Genomic DNA, 20,956 nt, shown 5'->3' with positions numbered 1-20,956 from the left:
GGATATGGGGACAGTAAATAAGGGATAACACAGACACTTGTAGAGGAGACTCCTAAAGTGGGTTCAAAGAGGTTAAGCCAAAGGACCTTTAGGTCCTTTCCAAATCTGAAATATCGTCATTTGAAAACAGTGACGTTTGTCCAAAATGTTCAGCCGTCAACATAAGGGGTAAAGTGCTCATTTTCTCTGGAAGGGGAAACAAGCCAACATGGTCACCACGGCAGTTTCACAGCACCTTTACCTTCAACAATTGGGTATGTGGGGACTTCTATATCCCTTGGAACCTAAACCTCGGCTCCTGACCAACTCTACCTCTTCGAAGGAAATCAAAGGGCAAGAGGATGCACCGGTGTTCACGAAAGGAGAGCAACCCACTATCCTCCTGGGCTGAATGATAAGTCCACTTGATAAACTATTCTTTAGCTGTTATAAACAATAAAGAAGATTTCTATATACATGAAAGATATGAGTCAAAAAAAGAGCCAAGAACAGGGATCCCTGGATGGCGCAGCGGTTTAGCGCCTGCCTTTGGCCCGGGGCGTGATCCTGGAGACCCGGGATCGAATCCCACATCCGGCTCCCGGTGCATGGAGCCTGCTTCTTCCTCTGCCTGTGTCTCTGCCTCTCTCTCTCTCTCTCTCTGTGACTATCATAAATAAATTAAAAAAAAAAAAAAAAAAAAAAAAAAAAAAAAAAGAGCCAAGAACAAAGACCAGATATTCTGGGTTCCAGTGTGACTCCTCAACTGACCCAACAAGGAAGAAGGAAAAGAGTGGTGGGGAAGGGAGTTAACATTTGCAGAAAGCCTACTATGAAGGCATTTTATACAGTTGCCAGCCAACTTCTGTCCTTAGAAAGCCTTTAAAAATTTTTTTTAGGGAAAAAAAAAAAAAAAAAAATTTTTTTTAGGGATCCCTGGGTGGCGCAGCGGTTTACCGCCTGCCTTTGGCCCAGGGCGCGATCCTGGAGACCCGGGATCGAATCTCACGTCGGGCTCCCGGTGCATGGAGCCTGCTTCTCCCTCTGCCTGTGTCTCTGCCTCTCTCTCTCTCTCTCTCTGTGACTACCATAAATAAATAAAAAATTAAAAAAAATTTTTTTTAAGATTTAAATTATTTATTTGACAGAGAGAGAGAGAGCAAGCACAAGCAGGGGCGGGCAGCAGGCAGAGGGAGAGGGAGAAGCAGACTCCTTGCTGAGCAAGGAGCCCAGTGCTGGGCTGGATCCCAGGACCCTGGCATCACGACCTGAGGTGTTCACTAGCTGGGCCACTCAGGCATCCCCTCACAAAGCATTTAAACAGCCAGATACAACTATGATCTTCCCGGAACTAAAGGTTTTTTTTTTTTTTTTTTTTAGAACTAAAGGTCTTAAGGAAGGCACAGGAGTTTGCTATCTGGACCCAGAAGGAAACACAATAAACATGGTACCCACGCCAACTCCCGGACCACGTAGCGGGAGCCTTATTTTTCCTGGGGATCCTATTCTCTGCAGAGACTTGTTTGTGGAACCCGAGGCTGGTGTTTCAAGATCTTTCATACAGAGAGAACTGAAGAGGGAATGGTCTGGGCAAGTAAAGGTTAACCTGGGAGTTAGGGCCTGCTGCCGGTCAGAAGGTTCAGAGCAGGGTTTTTGGTCACTTTGATATTCTGGGCTTCTCTCTGTCTTCCCAGATCAACTCTTCTCTGCATCCCAGGATCTTAATCTCTGTGTTCCTTACTTTGGACAGGTAGCCTGACCTTGGGTCCTCAATTGCTTATGGCGTAGAGCTGGGGACTTCGGGGACAGCAGTCAATGTTTGGAATAGCCACCACAGGGAATGGGACCCAAGACCAACTGATAAGCCCATTGCTCTTGTAGTTCTCTCAGGAGCTCCAGTTTTTCAGGGACTGATGGGTCTTGCAGGATCGATTGCACACATTCCCCATTTCCCACTTGCAGAGAGAATTCGCCAGGCCAGGGGATCAAAGTGAGCCCGTTTCCCAGGGGGAGGAGAGTCACCTCCCTGTTCGGGGCCCTCTCCCAGGTGAGCAAGATCTAAGACGTCGCTCTGAGGTCGCGTGTTGCCTCCGTCTTTCGTACCAGCTCTTGTCAAGGAGGGGCATTGGTGTTAGTCGTGTCTACTGCACCTCCTTCGGCTGATGGCTTTGATTAGAATCAAGGGTAGGGACGTTCATGTCGTCGAAGATGAAGAGGCGTCCTGTGAGCAGAGCCATTCTGCCCGGGGGATGCGGGAGCCTTTGTGCAGGTGCCAACCTTTTCATCCCATGGAAGATCGGAGGTGGATGTCCTTTCATTCACAGGTAAAAGCAGGGATCTGTGTGTGGTAGGGCTCTGCAACTTTCCAGTGACTCAGCCTGTGCCCTTTCGGGAGAGATCTCGGAGAAAGAGAGGGCGAAGCACACGGGCTTGCTTCCCCAGGGTTCAAGTGGTATTTGTCGCAGAGGCTTGTTGTAGAGAGCCCGTCGGGACCCGAGGGAGTCTGCGTGCGTCCAGGATATTTGTATCACTGGTTCCTGTGAGAACCCTCTCCTGGATTTATTTATTTCCTTTTACTCCCCATCTTGCCATCCCATTCCCCTCTTTCACACACAATGATTTTCGTGTCTAGTGTTCATCCTTTTTGTTTGCATGTTTTCATACAAACAGTATTTATTTGCTGTATTTTTAATTTACATCAATATTCTATCTCCTTATTTCCTACCTTTTTTCACTGTTTGTCCCCATGTTCTTTCCGCTGCCTCACGCACCCATTTGCTCTGCGCACCCCTGACCATTTGCTTCAGTCCTCCTGCCCAGTACTCCCCGGTGTGTGTTTGCTAGATTTTATTTCTCGGTCTCAGTGCTGGAAACTCAGATGGTCCCTGGTTCCCATCACAAGCAACTGTGCGTGAATCATCTGTACACGTGTCTCCTAACCCGAGTCGTCTGAAGATTTCTCGGGATGTACACCTCGTAGGGGAATTGCTAGTGAGCTACACGGAAAATACGACTCATAATGCCGGGTCAGTCCCCCAGAATGTTCGCCAGCGCACTGCTCTGCTGTCCGTCTTCCCACCAGCAGCGTGTGAGCGCGACCATGTCCCACGTCTCTGCCAATGCTTGGTGTGACCCTCCTTTCTACATTTTGCTAACATAAAAGGCAGATGGTGATATCTCTTTGTTGTTTTAATTTGAATTTTTCATAGTTAATGTAATAAACCTGCTGCTCACGACTCTTCATCTCGGAATCTGCTTCCCAGGAAAATTGGCCTGCACCAACTTATCCACTTTTTGGAGTTCTTACTTTTGTGTGATGTTTATTTACATCCTTTCCCCACTTTTTTATGGCAGTCAGAAATGCATGAGGTCCTTGCATTCTTTGTATCAACCCCTTGTTGGTCTTAAGTGCTACAGATCTCTTTTCCTCTTTTGTCGCCATTTGTTAACATTGTCCAAACGGCCTTGTGTTGATTGGAAACCCTTACGTTTGATGCAATCAAGTTCATAACATTTTTTATTATGGTTTATGTTTTCAAAATTTCATTTTAAAAGAGCTTCCTGGAATCACAAAGATATTTTCCTGCACTTAATTCGACTAACTTTATTTCTACTATTTTTCTTTAACTTTTTAGACTCTGGTCTTTAAACTGCTCAGAGCCCTCTTCGTGTGTCGTATTAAGTAGGGATACAGTTGGGTTTTTTTCTCCAAATAGTAACTCGGTCTCCCAAATGCCATTTACTAAATGTTCTAACCCCCCTCACTGATTTGTGGTGCCACCTTCATTCTGTATTAAGTTCTGACACGTACATGGTATATCTGTGCTCGCTCTTCTGTTCTGTTGGTCTGTTTGTATGTTTTCCTCATGTTGGCTTTATAATATGTCTTCATATCAGAGAGGGTAAGAGCCCCTCTTCTCCTCTTTAAAAGTTGACTTGGCTGTGCTTCTGTCTGACCTGTCTTTCTCTGTCCTGTACTGCCATAATTTGGAGCATTACTTTAGTTTTAGTGTTTTGGTCGAGCCGGGGGCAGTGCGCCTGCCAGTCAGCGGCCAGAATGATGACTTGTGTCATCAGCAGTGCCCACAGAGGCATAGGGAAAAACCCCAGGAAGAAGTCAAGCCAAGAGATGGTATCGGGCCTGCACTGAACACAAGAAAGTCCTGACAGTTCTCTGCAAAGTGGAATCTAATCTGATCCAAGAAATAGTCAAAGGCATACAGGTCTTAATGAGCCTGGGAACCTAATCAGAGGCAGTAATGAATGATAGGAACAATACAGTCTTGCCAAGGAGAAACCCTATCTGCGCCCTCAGTTGCTTGGCCCGTGCCTCTGAGGATTACAAGGGCCTGTCAAAAGGTCAGCTCATTGCTACCTTGTCTCTCTGCTGCTTCTGTAGCTCTTCAAATGCACTGTTCCCAAAACCTCCGCTTGCAGGCATGTAGCATTTTTATTTTGTGATAATAAGGAGACTGTGAGCAGGCCATGGTTAGTCATCCACGGTGTGAAGATGACGGGTGCTCCAGCTCTGGGGGTGCTTACGGGTTCAGACACGTCAGGCTATAAAGACAGAAGCTGATGAGGGAGAATGAGGTGACTCATCGTCAAAACCTTGAAAACCAAGTTCAAGGAGAGGGCTAAGGCTTTCCAAATGTAGAATCTGCTCTCTGGTGGTGCGGAGGCCTCATCGGGGCATGGGTTATGCTGTTAACTTCCATTTTCTCTTCACCAAGGCCAGGAGAATCACCTCTGTTGGGTTGAGTCTGAACAGCTGACCTAGCACTGACCCGGTGCTGCTAAACCTGTTCTGATGGTTTGTATCTGCCCCCTCCCCTCAGCCTCATGATGTTCTCATCCTCTGATGCTGTAGGATGCCCACACTCCTTCCCTTTTTCGGAGCTCTTACTTCTAAGTTCATCCACTTTGAGAACAGACATTTTCAAGTGATTTAAATGAATGCTGTTTCTTCCCCCAAGTGGCTCTACAAAATGCTGGTGTTGGCTTCACATGTTTGCATTAACATGTGTGACACAAGTCTGATTGCTTGGTCCATGGCTGGCTCTGTGTGCGTCCCTGTGCTGCACCCATGCTGAATTCCACACTGGGGCACGGGGAGGCCTACATCATCTGCTCCTTTGGAGAAGGGTCACATCCCGATTGGGGGTTGCCCTGGACAGTGCCCTCATTTGACCTGTGTAGCTCTTCTGAACCCCAGAAGACTGCAATTCAATGGCCTTATTGTTTTGCTTCTCTGCACCTGGGGAATAGAGCAAAGGCTCTACGTCTCCTTAATGTCTCCTTTTCACTAGCTCCTCTTTCTTTTGCTCTGGGTATATGTCAATAGCTCAAGGAAGTCCATTAACCATCCTTCTCTTTCCTTTAAGTCTTCTTTATTTATTTTTATTTTTATTTTTATTTTTCCCTTTAAGTCTTCTTTAAATACAATGGTCAGTATTCAGGACCTCTACAGGTTGCATCAGAGACTAGCACTGTGTCTTGAACAAATTCAGGCTTGGCTTGGCTGAAAGACTTTCAGTGGCCTTTTGGGGTCCTTACTCTGAGGGATGTAGGAGGGCTTTATCCATTGTTAGCCTGCCTGGAGTGACAGAAGGTAGGAAAGGGACTGGGGATGGCTTCCTTTCTCAGAATCAATGAGGGAAGGAAGCAGGCTAGGCTGTATTTTAAGAGACTTAGTATGATTGTCTAGGAAGAGTCGGTTCAGAAGCCCTGGGATCCAGTACACATGTTGGTAAAATATTCACAAAAAGAGATATCTCAATGGGGGGGGGGGATCAAGTGGTTGATTAACCCCGTGGAAAATTAGATAATCCGTTCCCCATCTCTACTCTCCTTCCCCTGATCAGTCCCAGCTTCTCAGGAGGAGAGGAGAGAAGGATTACAGTCTAGCCTGTGTCGGGCCACTGGATAGGATGCTGGGCTGACAGCCTGCCAGTCAGTCTGCCAGTCAGATGCTGAATCAGATGTAGTAGGAAGACAATGATCCTGTTTAGGGCTTTGAGGATTCTGGAATGTTCCTGTACCTCTAAAGACTCTGCTTGTCCACGTGTCTTATTAAAACCAGAGAATCTGAAGCCCAACTCTAGAGGGCTGTGAGTTCACCAAATACTTAGGCAGAGATGCTTCTTATGAAAAGAGCAATTGCATCCCACAAATTGGCTTTCCCATATTTGGGCTTCTCCCAGGGATATTAAATATAACTTTTCATATGTTGTAGGCTTCATGTAGCAGACCATGTGGCCAACAGACTTCTTGGTATGGGCTCTAAATTTGGCCTAGCAGTCCCTGAGGGCATCTCTGAAGGTTAGGCTGTACTAAACCACTCTGAAAAAAGTTGCGTGTGGGTGAAAACAGGTGGGCAAAGGCAGAGATGGGCCCAAGTAGGGGTGTAGCAGTACTCTCCCTCTGGCCCACCATTTCTGCTTCTGGGGCCATCATTTTCTCCCCTCAGCTTCTAAGGAGCTCAGTTCAGCTCTTGTCACTTGGCTGGACCAAATGCAACCAGGAAGATCTGTTTTTCCAGGAGTGGCACTTGGTAGCCACTCAGCTATGTCTTTTGTGAGGTGTGGATGCTGAGAAGCTAGTGAGGAAAGGTACTTAATGTTCCTTTCTGATTTTTGATTGAGAAAGCAGGGGAAAGAGACCTCAGGACAAGAAATCAATGATGATGCATAGAAGGATTGCAGATAGGAAACTATCCACAGAAAGATGCATAGGCTGGCTAAAAAAGAAAAGAAACGCAAAGATAAAAACAAGCCTCAGTCTCCACTACACATTTGCTAAGCTGGTGTCCACTCTGACTCCAAATTTTCAACCCAGGCCAGTCCACCACATACCCAAGGACAAGTGGCCATAAAAGATCCCTCTAATTCACTTTGTCTCATGTGGAGCATTTGTCTTAGCTTCTTCACAGTTCTGCCTCTTGGCTTCATCTTGCAAATCCTATCCCTTGACTCTTATCCTATATTCCTGATGGTTTCAGTCTCCCCAGTCTGACATAACAAAAGTGACTATAAATGACAAAACTCGGTGAAAGCACAGTTCTGTGTGGGGAAAATGGCACATTTAAATGGAGCTGGAGACCTTACAAATCAGTTGCATCTTTCTGGAGAATAATCTGACAATAACAAGAGCTGAGCCCTAGCCATGATCCATTCATTCCATCTAGGAAAGCACATCTGGAACAAATAAACACGAAGGAATAAAAGGACTATTGGTATGAAAATAGCCATGTTGATGTTATTGATACTAATGAACTAGAAATGATACACACATTCACCCTGAGGCAAAGTATGATGTACCCACATAATGGACACAGTATCACACTCAAAAGTGACTAATATGAGGACCTGTGGCACAAAAAATATGCATATGAAATAATATTAGAGAAAAAACTCACTGAGGAATGTGCTCACACCTATTGCACAACGTGAAAACTTGACAAGCATTAGAAGGGCATGAACAGAAACCTAAGCACCTAATAACGTGCAACAGGCTTTTGCCTCTGAAAAAGTTGTATCAGTTCATGAGAAAAAAGTGTCCTGGATAAAATGGAAGGTGGCAGGACAACACCACTTTCTGGTGGTTGTTCCCACGCTGGCATGGTGGGGGTGTGTGGCTCCTTTCCCTTTAAGTTTTGTTTTTGTCCTAGATGTCCTCAGCTCAAGGAGAGGACAGGAGCCTTTGTAAGATCTCTCACCTCAGTGGCACTGCCCTCCACCCTTGGCTTCTGCGACCCAACAGTTTGTTCTGCAGAGAATCTTTGGCTTCCTTTTCCTTCTCCTGAGTCAGTTTTTAAAAATCAAGCTAAGCCAAAGGCGTGTTGGAAAACACCTGAGGATGTTAGTCGGCAGCAGCAGGTGGTGGAGATGGTACCGAACCGGAAGTCAGAGGGCCACGGTTCTAGCCCGAGCTTTGCCGCCAACCTGCTGGGTAGCTGTGGTCAAGTCATTCTAGATGTGAGCAAGTCGGGGCCATGGTTTCTTCACCTGTAAAATGGAAATGTTGGGCCAGGTGACTTCTAAAGTCTTTGAATTTCTAACATTTCTATGGCTCTCTCTTCATTGACCCAGGACTACGGAAAGAGTCCTGAAGTGGAATTCACATCATGCCGAGGCTGAGAAACAACTGTGCCACCCAAAGCCAGCTGCCTAGAAATGCTGGTGGCCGGGGTACCTCTCACTGTAGGTGCGACGGCTCATCAAGGACTAAAAGAAAAGAAAAAAAACACATTTTGCATGTTTTGGTCCTTTATCAATTCATAACAATTAATAATTCAATGTTTCTTAAAAGGGGGAAGTGCCTGAAGTTTCCAGCAAAAAGCAGGTCTCCTGGAAAAGAAGACCAGAAGAGGCCTGTTTGACCTTGAGTTCCCAGACGGAGACGCTGACCCGCTCTGAAACAGCTTATGGGGGGGCCAATTGTCAGTTTGGTGTCAAACTCTTGCTCTCAGTGTGTCTGCCCAGGGAACCAAGCAAGCGACACAGGGGTGGAGCCCAGAAGCTTCAGCCAACCGGAGAACGAGCATTAAAGGCAGGTCAGAATTCTTCCAGACACACGGCGATCAAGAAGAACAAGATGGGTAAGAGGAGGTTAGAAACTAAGGAAAAGTGACTGGCTCTGGTGCCCAGGGAAGGCCCTTACAGCTGCTGCAGTCCCTAAAGCTAATGAGCACATCTGTCTTTGTGCAGGGAAAAGTGGATGATGCAGGGCAGACAAAGGGATGGGAAGAGGGGAAAGCTTTTGTCTGCTTTTGACAGAGATGATGAATGGCCTCTTGGCTGCTTTAGCGGCTGGGCTACAATAAAAGTAGGTAAAGCTCTTCTCGCTAAGGCGAGGGGTGTGGGGGCCCAGAAGTGTCCTGCCTACAGCAAAGATCCTATGGGAACAATGAATAGGGCATATTTTACAGCATGGAGCTGTATGAGTAGTTTTCACTAAGTAACAAATCATCCCCCAAAGTGGCTTGAAACAACAACCATTTATTTAGGTCATAGTTCTGTGGGCTGGCTGGACAGTTCTTGTCTGGGCCAGCTTGGCCGAGCTCTGCTAGGTTCTCGGGCATCTGTGGTCAGCTGGTGAGTCGGCTGGCATTTGAATGATTGAGGATGGCCTCACTCACATGTCTGGCAGCTAACAACCTGTTAGTAAGAGTTATGGAGCAACCGGGCCCCACGCCTCTCATCAGCCAAGAGGCTACCGTGGATTTGTTTATGTGGCAGCAGATTTCCAAGAGCAGCAAGAGAGGAAGCTGCAAAACCCCTTGAGGCCTATGCTTCAAATCTGTACATTGTCATTTCCAAAGTATTCTGTTGATCAAAGCAAGACACAAGGCCAACCAGAGTGACCAACTGTCCCAGTTTGCCTGAGACTGAGGGGTTTCCCAGGATACAGGACTTTTGGTACAAAAACTTAGAAAGTTCTGGACAAATTGTGTCACACTAATGGTCAGCCCAGATTCAAAGAACGGGGAACCGCACCAGACATTTCTCCAAAGAAAATATACAAACAGCTAGTGAACACATGAAAAGATATGCACCCGTCATTATAAAAATGCAAATCAAGCCACAGTAAGAAACCACTTCATACCCATTAGGGTAGCTATTATCCAAAAAACACAGAAAAAGAAGTGCTGCAAAGGATGTGGAAAAATCAGAACTTTGGTGCATAGCTGGTGGGAATGTAGAATGGGGCAGCCACTGTGGAAAATAGTGTGGTGAGTGTTCAAAAAATTAAATATAAAATTACTCTATGATCCAGCAATTCCAGTTGTGGGTATATACTCAAAAGAATTGAGCGCAGGGGCCCAAATAGATATTTGTATGTCTATGTTCATGGCAACATTACTCACAATAGCCAACAGATGAAAGTAGCCCAGGCGTCTAGTGGATGACCCAGGTATGAATGAATAAACAAGATGTGGTATAAATAAATACATGTGCACACTTGGACATCATCCAGCCTTCAAAAGGAAAGAATTTCTGACCACATGCTACAACTTGGTTGAAACTTGAAGACATTCTGCTCGATGAAATAAGCCAGGCGCAGCCTGACATACACTGCATGATTCCACTTACACGCAGTACTTGGAGGAATCAAATGCTCGGAGCCGGAAAGTAGAGTGGTGGTTGTCAGGGGGCTAGGGGAGGAGTTAGTATTTAATGAGTATAGTGTTTCTGTTGGGGAAGATGAGAAAGTTCTGGAGATGGATGGTGGTAATCGTCGTACAATGTAAGTTTATGTCACGCCACAGCGCTGTGCATTTCAAAATGGCTAAAATAGTGAATTTTATGTTTTGTGTATCTTATCACAAGAAAAGAAAAGGAGCAGAGAAATGGGCTCCGCCAGAAACGAGAGGAACTGCAAAGTCTTGTGGCCATTTTTTACCACCTGCCATCGGGGTGAGAAGGAATATAATGAAATAAGGCTGAGCTACTGCAGTAGATCATCGTTTAAAAGCTTTTAAATTAAGGTCTTCTACTGTATTTCCCGGTCAACTGCCCCACTCAAGTCCATGGGGAGAAGTTCTTTTTGGGTGTCACAGAAAGTACGGTGCAGACCAATTCTATCTTCTCAGCTCAGTGATTAAGGTTTAGCTCGCTCTGGGCTTGTTGCTTAACACTTACAGGTCAATGGTGGGTGGGCATGGCTTGCCGCAGGAGGCTGAAGTGCGGGGGGATTAGGTAGGGCTGATGCCATAACCCTCTCCTTTCCTTTTTTTTTTTTTTTTTTCAAGGAGGAAAACTTCTTGGAAAAACCCCAATCGAGAAGCATCTGGTGAATTAATTTATTGATCCAATTGCCTTTTCCAGCTGGGAAGGTTTCAACAATTGGTAAAAGCCAGTAACAAGCCGACTTCACTCTGTGATGTCCAGGACTCGCTGTGGTCCCCTGGGAATCCCAAGATGTGAACCTACACACCTTGATTAGGGACCTACTATGGACGAGTTACCGGAGGCTTTTCAAGAGGGGACAGGTACAGTGCCTGCCCTTGGGGAGCTCACGTCCGGTTGCAGGGGGATCGGGGAGGACCCAACTCAAGACAAGCGGATGAGATAAGGGCTCGGGAGGCACCAAGCCCTGGGTGTCGGAAACACAAGTGGTGAGGGAACCAGCAAACAATCTGGAAAGGCCGGCTCCACCGCCACCACCCTTTCCTCACCGCTTGCAGCGCCAGAGAAAGGATCTGGGGCTCCCTGGGAGGACGACCCAAGGCGCTGGGAGGTGGCGCCAGGGGCTGAAGTCAGCCGGCGGGAGGCCAGACGCAGAAGGGCCGTCAGGCGTTCAGGACACTGGCCCGAGTTGGGAGGACACCCAGGTCCCTGCCGTTTGTTTAAACAAAATAGAAGCGTGTTTCTCAAAAGAGCCCTGAGCTGATAAGCCGGTCCCGCTCGAGTCACCGGGGCTCAGGCCCCGTTCGCGCCCCCTCCTGCCGGTCGCCCCGCCGCCGTCCCACCTGGCCCCCGCGCCCCCCGTGCAGCTGGCAGGGGAAGGCGCCCCGGCCCGAGCCTCCTTCCGCCTCGCGGGGCAGGGGTCGCCCTTGCCGTCCCCACTGTCACGGCCGGCCTGAGCTCGGGGACACGGCCACGTGAGCCGCGGAGGACACCGGGCTAGCCGCCGCCTTACCGGGCCAACCGAGCCGTCGGCCGAGGAGGGGCCAGGTGGGCAGAGGGGGACACAGCACTCTGCCACAGAGTGACCTGAGTGACCCCCCAGGAAGGGCTGGACCCCACCATTTCCCCGAGCACGTTCGGGGCCGAGTCGCTGCCCGGGCAGCCCCGCCTCTCCTGTGTAGTGGGGGAGCTGGCTCTGCCCCCTCATGCCCCCGGGCCCTGGGGCAGGTGCTTGGCATCAGCCGTAACCTGCGGCTCCAGGGGGCAGCGGGCGGCTCCACGGCCACGGGAACGAGGAGGGCGCCAGGCTGGCATCGCTGCACCCGCGGCAGAGCCGACGGGCAGGAGCCCAGAAGGTTCTGCAAGGCCGTTCGCAGGAAACGCTCGTTACAAAGAGAAAGCCACCTGCTGTGCCGCACCGAGGAGCCGGACGTCCCGGGCACGGCTACAGGCTGCGGGCCCCCCGACCGCTCGCGCCAGCACCCCTCCGTCTCCGACCTCGCTGCACACCCAGCTCCCCTTCAGGTCTTCAGCCGAGGAAGGGTTAGGACGGCAGCAGGTAGGGACAGGTGTGGGGGCCTCCCTCCGAGTGGAAACCAAAACCAAACAGTCATGGCAAGGCCGGCTGGGGAGCTGGGCTGCAGCGGTCACCCGAGCAGATGGAAGGGCCCTCCTGGACTCTGCCTCTAACCGGAGCCGTGGGGTCAGCCCAGCTCATGTGGTCCGGAAGAGCCATGGGGCCGCGGGGGACCCAGGACCAAGGGGATGGTTGATCCTGTTTCAGATCAGAGCGATCATCAGAGGTACATTCAAGAGGAAGGCTCCAGAATGGTAGGAGAACCCAACACTAGGGAGATGACTTAACTGAGACCCTGTAGCCCGGTGGACCCCCAGAGGGCCCACGCATTATAGATGCTTAGCATGTGTTGAATGAATGCCTGACTGAAGAAATGAATGAATAGATTTCAGCCACGGCCACGGGAACGAGAAGGGGCGCCAGGCTGCTTTCCTTCCTGCTTTCCCTTGCTTTTCTTCCCCCATAGAGCATGCGAGAGCATGAAACCAATGGCATTGGTGTAATTTGGGCGATTGCCTAAACCCCGTGTGGTTTTTCAGTGTTATAGGTTGAGCATGTGATGCTGATTAAGTCTGAGGTCACAGGTGCCCCACAAACCCCCCCAGATACCAATTTTTTTCTCCTCTGCGGCTACAGGCTCTACACCGCATCCAAGGCGCACCACTGTTCAAAGGGACGACAACTGGCCAACTTTTCCTTAAACATTTTGATAAGCAAGCCTGCAGAGCAAGTCTCTCTGTACTTGGTTACCTCTGCCCTGGCTCACCTGCCTCACCTCTGGGTTTGTGGGGTGAGAAAGGAATGTGCTTCCTAGAAGCAAAGAATGGCGGAGCTTGGGGGTGTGGGGGAGGGAAGGCTTTGATATTTAGAAACCATCTGGCCCTACTGTCCTCATTTTAACACCAGGAAATAGAGGTCAGGAGGGGGCGTGTCCTGCCCAGGGTCGTGTTGTGAGCCACTGAGTGGGAGGAGTGGAACTCCAGCCCCTCGGCTCCTCTTCCACGTCCTCTCCAAGGCATCCAGCTGTCTCCTCCCCCAGCGAAGCCAGCCCCTCTCCAGCCTCCTGCCCGTGGCCACGTGCCAAGGGTTTCTAATGCTTATGACAACACGGCAGAGGAATTAGGCGTACTTGGTTTTCCTTATGTACAGAAGCGTAAAAAAGATCAAAGCATTTACAGTGTGATGATGTTCCCAAATGCAAGTTCAAATTGCTGAGTTAAACATCCAGCAATTTTTTTAGAGGGCTTTCTGGAGTAATTACTCAAGATGGAATTAAACCGTATTTGCATTTGGCTCCTTCCCATCCCCTCCCACTGCCTGGAAAGGGGAAGAGGGCGAACCAGCAAAGAAAAGCTCGGGAGCCTATTGCTAATTACACATTTTTACCTGCCTGATGTTCTTTTGCTTTACACGTTAATTAAATCAAGACCAGGTGTCTCGCAGATGGGCTAGCTGCTGGCTATCGCAGGAGATTAATAGACCCCAGCGAACGGGTAGGGGGAGAAGCTCTCGAGTTTTATGGGTCATTGATGCTGCTTCTCTCAGCAGAAACCAAGAGGGGGGAGAGAAAGAACTTGAGCTGAAGTGGCCTAGTTCGTTAGAGACGCCAGTGGCTGTGCACGTGCTCACCGGCCCCGGCGTCCCGGAGCCCCGAGAAGAGGCAGGTGCCCTGGGCCCCCGGATCTGCTGAAGCCATCAGGTCGGAAGGAAGTCGGACCTCAGGTTCTTGTTTTTTTTTTTTTTTTTTAAGGTTTTATTTATTTATTCATGAAAGACAGAGAGAGAGAGAGAGAGAGAGAGAGAGAGAGAGAGAGAGAGGCAGAGACACAGGCAGAGGGTGAAGCAGGCTCCTTGCAGGGAGCCCGATGTGGGACTCGATCCCGGGGACTCCAGGGTCATGCCCCAAGCCGAAGGCAGGCACTAAACCGCTGAGCCACCCAGGGATTCCCTAGGACCTCAGTTTCTGAAGGAAGTGGGTTCAGGATCTGGGGGTTTGTAAGGGGAGGGGAGGCGGCCCCCGGGGCTCTGGGCGGTGGGCTGGGGTTGTTGCCACGTGGTCAGCAGCCCAGGCCCCCCGGCCTCCTCTCGGGACCCTATTGAAGCTCCCACTGCTGTCGCGGCTCAGAAGGAGGCGATGCCAGGACCAGGCCAACACAGCGCCGCAAAACCCAGCCATGCCCCCGTGCCCAGGGCTTTTGTTCCCCCCCCCCCACCTTAGGACTTTGGGCTACAACACGCAATGACGCCTGTCGCAGCTGTGGCGGGCTCAAGGCGCTGATTCCACGGGCGAGGCCAGGTGGGGTTGCCTTCTGGAGGCCCCGGATCCGCGCTGAGGCCAGGAGCGGGGGAGGCTGGGCAGAGGGAACAAAGGCCACTTACATTCACAAGGGACGCATCTGGCCTAGCGTGGAGCCCCGCACTGGGCCGGTCCCTGGAGCCCTGAGCTCACATTCGCAGACTAATCGGTTCCACATGCCCCTAAAAAATCTGCCTGCTTGGTGCTGACTTCTGATTCTCTGCTGCGGAGACTGATTTCTGGGTGAGGCCAAGGATGAGCGCCCAAGAGGGGCCCCTGAGTCCCGCCCACACTCTGTCTCGGTGTCACACAACAGGAACACACGCTGGTTTGTAGGACTTGAGTCCCTCTCTCCAGGGCCCTGGATCCAGTCCCCCCCAGTGAGTTGCCTGCTCTGGCCTGGCGTCGGGGACGGGGGTGGCTGGTGGAAATGACTAAGCTGTGTCTTGCAGCCGGTAGTCGTGTCGGGTCATTCTTGTTCCGAAAACCAGCAAAGCACTTAAGGTCAGGATTTGGTCTGTTCATTCTTCGGTTTTCTGCCCGTGTCTTCCCAGGACAGGTCCCCTGGCCCCATGACACTTTTGTCCACAAGGGACAAGTGGGCTGAGTTACGTCTTCGAGTCAGGTCAGGGACGGAGCCCGCGGGGCCGGAGGGGGAGCAGAGCAAGGTGGGGGGCAACGGCACCCGGGGCCATCGGAGGAGGAGGAGGCGCCCACCCTGCACTTGCACACCCCTCCCTGGGCTCCGCGTCCTGCGCGCTCACTGGGCTCACCGCGTCGGGCACCCGTGTGGAGGGTAGTTCCAACCCCGAAGGAAGTGGTTTACTTCCCTGGTTCACAAGCCCAGGATGCTTTTTATTTTTTTATTTTTTTTATTTTTTATTTTTCCAGGATGCTTTTTAAAAAAGATGCCAGGGCCACAGTTTCGCCCGGACCAATTAGCTTAGAACCTTTGGGGGTGGGGCCTGGGTTCCCGCATCCCAGGCAACTCGATTGTACGACGACGTGGCTGAGGGAGGCTGCTCCCAGGGTTTGCACGGGGCTGCAGGGCCAGACGGATGGACAGACGGACGCACGCCCCGCTGGTGTGTGCTGCAGTCGGCCGCGGCTGGGGGCCTCCGTGCCTACTCGGCCCCTCCAGGGTCCTCTCTGCCCCGTGAGCCTCGCAGGCCGACCGCAGCCGCACTGCCACCTCCCCAGCCACACTCTCAGCCTCGCCGCCTCTGGGAGCCGCTCCTGGGACACGGCCACAGGCAACCCCGTGGTGGTGGGGACCGTGGAGGGGGTCCCTGCAGACTCTGGAAAGAAGACCAAGTGTCTTCGTCAGCTGAGCGGTCACGTCTGCCCAGGCTGCGACCTGGCCTCTCTGGCCCCCTCCCCTCACCGGCCGTGGAAACCAGGGGGGGCTCCTCCTCCTGTCCCACCTTGTGGGGACCGCTCATTAACAACGTTCCAAAGTTGGGGCCCCCAGGCCTTGAGAAATCCCTATCTACTCAGTGCCTGACCCTCAAGCCTGTCATCATTTGGGGGACTCCCAAAAGTCTAACATGACAGTGACAGCTCAGGAATGGCAGAGATGAGGCCCCCCCCCCAAATGCACAGGGAGCCCCAGAGCAACAGGCAGTATAGGACGGAGACACCCTCCCGACAATATCTCGAATGACGTTGTCTCCACCCACACACTTTGTGCCAAGGGTCACGTCTGTGCGGCGCCTCGGGCAGCATAAGCTGCTGCTCCAGCCCTGCTGGCTCCCTGGGCATCTGGGGGGCAGCTAGAGGGGCTGCCCTACTCCCGCCTCCCACGGGCGCCCCGAGATGAGGAGTGAGTTAAGGGAGGCCTGGGGCCCTGAGGGCAGGGGGTGGGGGCGTCCGGCCAGGACGACAGGGCGCGGGCTCTAAGGGGGTCCTGAGTTTCCGTGAATGTACTTACTAATTAGCCTCCCGAAAGCTCTCAGCACATCTGGTACGTTTTGAGAAAGTTGAAGTCTTTGTCTCAGCTATGAAAACGGAAAAGTGCATGACCCGTGTCTTCTTAGAGCTGGGTGAGCTGTCTGGGCGACGTCATGGGTGCCTGGCTCCCCCTGCACCCCCACCCCCGCGTTCTGTTGCTGGCGATCCCTTCTGCTAACCCTCCCGTCAGAGGCTGGCCCAGGCCCACCCCAGTCTCTCCAGAGGGCCCGGCTCGCCTTTCACTGTTGTCTCCTACCCTGCCCAGCTCCGCCCGCCCCCCCCCTCCCCCGCCAACCACAGCCTGGCAGGGCTTTGTGCCAGCCCACAGGCCCCGTGTCTATAGCTGCACAAATACCACTAAACCCCTTGGGCTTCTAGGAGCTGGGCCTGCACTCCGCAGGAGATTAAGGGGCCTCCGTGATTCAGCAGCCCGGCTGGGCTGGAAGCCCAAGACTCTTGGCTGGGCCTCTATCAGCTGAGAGCTTCCCATCCCCTCCTCGCACCCTCCCCCTCGTGGACCCCTTCTCCTCTTTCCCCCAGAACTTGGGTGGGCCTCTGCCCCTACACACAGCTGCCAGAGTCCCAGTGTGCCTCCCTCCCCACCCCACCCCAGCTCTGGAGCTGTCTTGCCCAAAGCTCTTGATGGTTGGCCACAACTGTAAGGCAGAGAAGCGCAGGCATTCTGGAAGAATGGGGGTGTGGGGTGTGTGCGTACCTCCTCTCCTTGGCTGTGACTCTTTGGCTTCCAGGAGGGAGAGCAGAGTAGCTGCCAAGACTCACCCACAGGCCTTCGGTGCCTACACTGTGAATCACAGCTACTGTACGGTGTCCTGAGTCACCAGGAATCTGGGGAGACAATATAGGCCTATTTTTAAAAGATTTGCTTGTATGCCCAAGGCTCTTACAAAATACTTGATGATTATTGCCAAAAATAAGTATTGGCCTATGGACTCCAGGGCTGCAGCAGGCAGCTCTTCTAATGAGGGGCCTGGACACCACGTGTACAGCCCAACCCTTGCCACGGTGGAAGGGGGTCTGGATTTCAGGAGTAGGGTGTCCCTGGCCGCACCGGGGGTGGGGGGATTGGGGGGTATCAGGGACCTGGCCTTTGCTTGTTGAGGGGAGGAAGGGGAACTACTGGAGAAGCCCTCAGCACCACCTTCAAAGAACAGAGACAGCATCTCTGTGGCAACTATTCTCTGAGTCACCTATTGCCATTGCCATTCAAGGAAGAGAGGAATCTGGTACCTAAGAGTAACTGGTTCGAATTTCCAACTTCTTGGCAAACCAAGAATTTTTAGGGGTCAATTAACAGAAGTCCCCAAAGCCCTCCTTCTTCTGGTGGGGCACGTCCTCCTCCTGGGTCTTCTAGCCCATCAGTGAGCCCTCAGTGGGCTATGGATCATAGTCCTCAGAGCCACCACGCTCCTAGAGATCACCTCATCCAACCCCTCGTGTACTGTTGGGCAAACTGGGACTCAGAGCGGGGACAGGGCTTGTCCAGGTTGCAGAGCTAAAATACCAGGTGCTCAGCCCTGTAGCGAACACCGTGGGGAGGGAGTTGGGTACGACACAGCCTCTGCACTCAGGGAACCCCAGATTAGCAGGGGAAGCAGCCATTGGCTAATCTAGTAATGATATGGATTTGCATGGGAGAGAAAAACGCCGGCTCACTCCTGCACGAGGAATCAGGACAGGCTTCATGGGGAAGAGTGTTACAGTTCACCTTCAAAAAAGGTTAGATGGGGATCCCTGGGTGGCGCAGCGGTTTGGTGCCTGCCTTTGGCCCAGGGCGCGATCCTGGAGACCCGGGATCGAATCCCACGTCGGGCTCCCGGTGCATGGAGCCTGCTTCTCCCTCTGCCTGTGTCTCTGCCTCTCTCTCTCTCTCTCTCTGTGTGTGTGACTATCATAAATAAATAAAAAAAATTAAAAAAAAAGGTTAGATGGACACACAGGGATAGGAGGAGAGGGGCGGGGTGTACAGATGAAAGAAAGGCCTTGCGGTGCCCAAGCAATGTAGGACATTTCGGTTGTCGCACAGGATGATGAAGCTGAATACTGGGCGGTGGGGAAGGGAGTGGGCTGAGGGGCTGGGCTGGTCAGAGGATGGAAGGTCTGGGATGCCCAGGGTGGGAAATTTAAACTTTATCATCATTACAATTGTCTAAAAGCACCGGGTGGCAATGTGCCACGCGTTTTACCGAGCAATATTAATCATGTAGGAGTCGGCACTTTTCTAGGAGCTTAGAATTCAAGACAAAGAATGGAATTATGGACAGACAGTAAAGGTGTGTATTAAACATATGCATAAATCAAACACTATTTAATGCGTAAGTATTTAAGTGCAAGTCGAGGAGTAAGCGCATTTAATGAGCTAGTGAGGGAGGAAGTCATCTGGGGATTTGTTCCTGGAAGGTCTCTCTCTCTCTCTCTCTCTGTCCTCAGCCTTCCCTGTGCTCCGTGGCTCTGAGAAAGGCCCAGAAGGGCCAAGACCTCAGTCTTCATATCAGACACTGGCTTAGTGTGGTGTTGTCTTCCACACGGTGGATTCTGATCCAGAGCTGTCTCTGGAGCCTCCCGCTCAGTCTCATTAATTGATCCAGTTTCCTCCGTGTCGTGCTGAGCCCGCAGCACACGGGCGATGCACTCGGAGGGGGCAGGGCAGGGGCCAGGGCATAGGACGGCGCGAGCGTGGGGGCTGTGTCCACCTAGAGGAGGGGCTGCCTGCTTCCAACCCACGCGGACGCATCGTGCGGCCTTATGGCTCCGACGGGGACGTGGCCGGACACTTGGTTTAGATAATATTTTCTGTCTTGTCCTCCTCTCCGCCTCCCACCATGGGACGCGGGAAAGATTTCCAGCCTGATGCTCTGGGCCGGGGGCCAGCCAGAGATGACGCTCCTCCTCCCGGCTCCACGCCGGACCCTGGCTCATTTCGTGCTTCATTAGGCTGGAGATCTGAGAAAGGGCGGAAGAAAATCTTTGCTTAAGTAAATCAAAGAACCAGAAGAATCCACACACACGCTGCAGGCACCGACTGAGTCAGGCCCTTTCCACAAGCTGTGAAGCAGCCTCCGAGCGTCCTGGTGCTCAGTGGTAGACACAGCACTCAACACTGCAGTACCTCGCAGTTAGGGCCCCTCAGAGCCCCAGGAGGCACCCCCACCCCCACCCCCACCCTGCCAGTCCTGCCTGGAGCCCCAGCCCCTCTGGGTCCGAGCAGCTTAAGTGACCGAGCCCACCATCCCCTGGGCAGCCCCTTCTATTACGAGTGCTCTCCGGCTGTGCTGGCGTCTCCTCTTTGTTCGGCTGCAGCCCGACCCCTCTGACTTCCACTATTAGCTCTGGGTCTTGCCCTTGTTGCCATGCAGATCTGTAGGTAAGAAAGAAAAAGAAAAAAAAAAAAAAAAAAAAAAAGACACCATCCCCAAAACAAACCATTTCTTCTTATTCCTCATGCACCTGTCCCCGAACCAGAAAGTCAAACCCCATAAGAAGCAGCCCTCAATACTCCGGCCAAACCATTGCCTGTTGCCCACGCAATGTGCCGTTCTTTGCCCTGACCTATTCCCTATTCCCAGCTCCTGACTCTTGGGCTGGTTTCCTGATTACAGGCTGGCAAGACTCATTTGGACCTGACCTCCTTGAACATGTGTCCCTCACTTCCTTCCTCACAGCCTCCCACCCCTTTGTTTCTGCTCCTCCGAGCAGCACATGGTAAATACCTTGCCTGGATCAGCAGCAGGGCTTTCATGAACAGTTGCACAGGTTGTGCATTGCTCTGCTGCACATCAGCCTCTAGATCCTACCTTTATTCCCTCAAGGCTGTGCTGTGGCAGTCAGTACCCCCGCGGAGTTCACTGCATCCCTTCAGAGGAGGCAAGATATAAGCAGAAGCAAACGAGAGCTCCTTCTCTGGAATCTCTTGGTCCTCTAACCACCCACCTACTCTTCTCAGATGGGTTGTGAACTCTCGGAGGCGGAGGGTAGAGTACACGCTTACCTACCTCTGGGTCCTGAACAGCAACTTCCACCACCGGGCCCTGGCCTCAACATTCAAGAGTCTTACTTGAATGGCTGGGACGATGAATGAGTCCGTGAGTGACGGAGGAGTAAGATCTGCCTGCGAGGTGACGGCGGAGCGGTTGAACAGCAGGACAGGAATGTGTGACCTCCCTATGCTTTAGAGGCTCTGGCGGCCAATGCAGGGCACCTGGGTGGCTCGGTCCATTAAGCAGCTGACCGGATTTGGGCTCAGGCCCCGATCTCAGGGGCCTGGGATCGAGCCCCACATTGAGCTCCATGCTCAGCATGGAGTCTGCTTGAGGACCCTCTCCCTCTCCCTGCCCTGTTCCCCACAGACCTCTCTCTCTGTCTCAGATAAATAAACAAATCTTAAAAAACAGAGGCCCATGCACTTTCTGTACCAGTATTAGTAAGATTTCAGCAAAGGGCTGATCTAAGACACACACCTCAGAGAAGTAGCTTTCCCATAGGTCAGCGATGAGCAGCTTCAAGGTC

General features: G+C 51.8%; 2 long non-coding RNA genes across 2 annotated transcripts; one reads left to right on the top strand and one right to left on the bottom strand.

Moving 5' to 3' along the window:
* The first annotated feature begins 11,573 nt into the window (after nucleotides 1-11,573).
* LOC125754278 (uncharacterized) lies at nucleotides 11,574-20,840 on the top strand. Its single transcript, XR_007408058.1, has 2 exons — nucleotides 11,574-13,908; nucleotides 20,394-20,840. It is a non-coding gene; the product is annotated as an uncharacterized LOC125754278 (long non-coding RNA).
* LOC125754277 (uncharacterized) lies at nucleotides 15,303-16,693 on the bottom strand. The gene is made up of 2 exons (XR_007408057.1): nucleotides 16,413-16,693; nucleotides 15,303-15,780 (listed from the first exon to the last, which is right to left on the bottom strand). It is a non-coding gene; the product is annotated as an uncharacterized LOC125754277 (long non-coding RNA).
* Nucleotides 20,841-20,956: the final 116 nt, after the last annotated feature.

The sequence above is a fragment of the Canis lupus genome, chromosome 33 (genome assembly GCF_003254725.2).
Source record: "Canis lupus dingo isolate Sandy chromosome 33, ASM325472v2, whole genome shotgun sequence".
NCBI lineage: Eukaryota > Metazoa > Chordata > Mammalia > Carnivora > Canidae > Canis > Canis lupus.
Note: the sequence above shows the minus strand (reverse complement) of the source record. Positions and strands in the feature narration are given on the sequence as shown.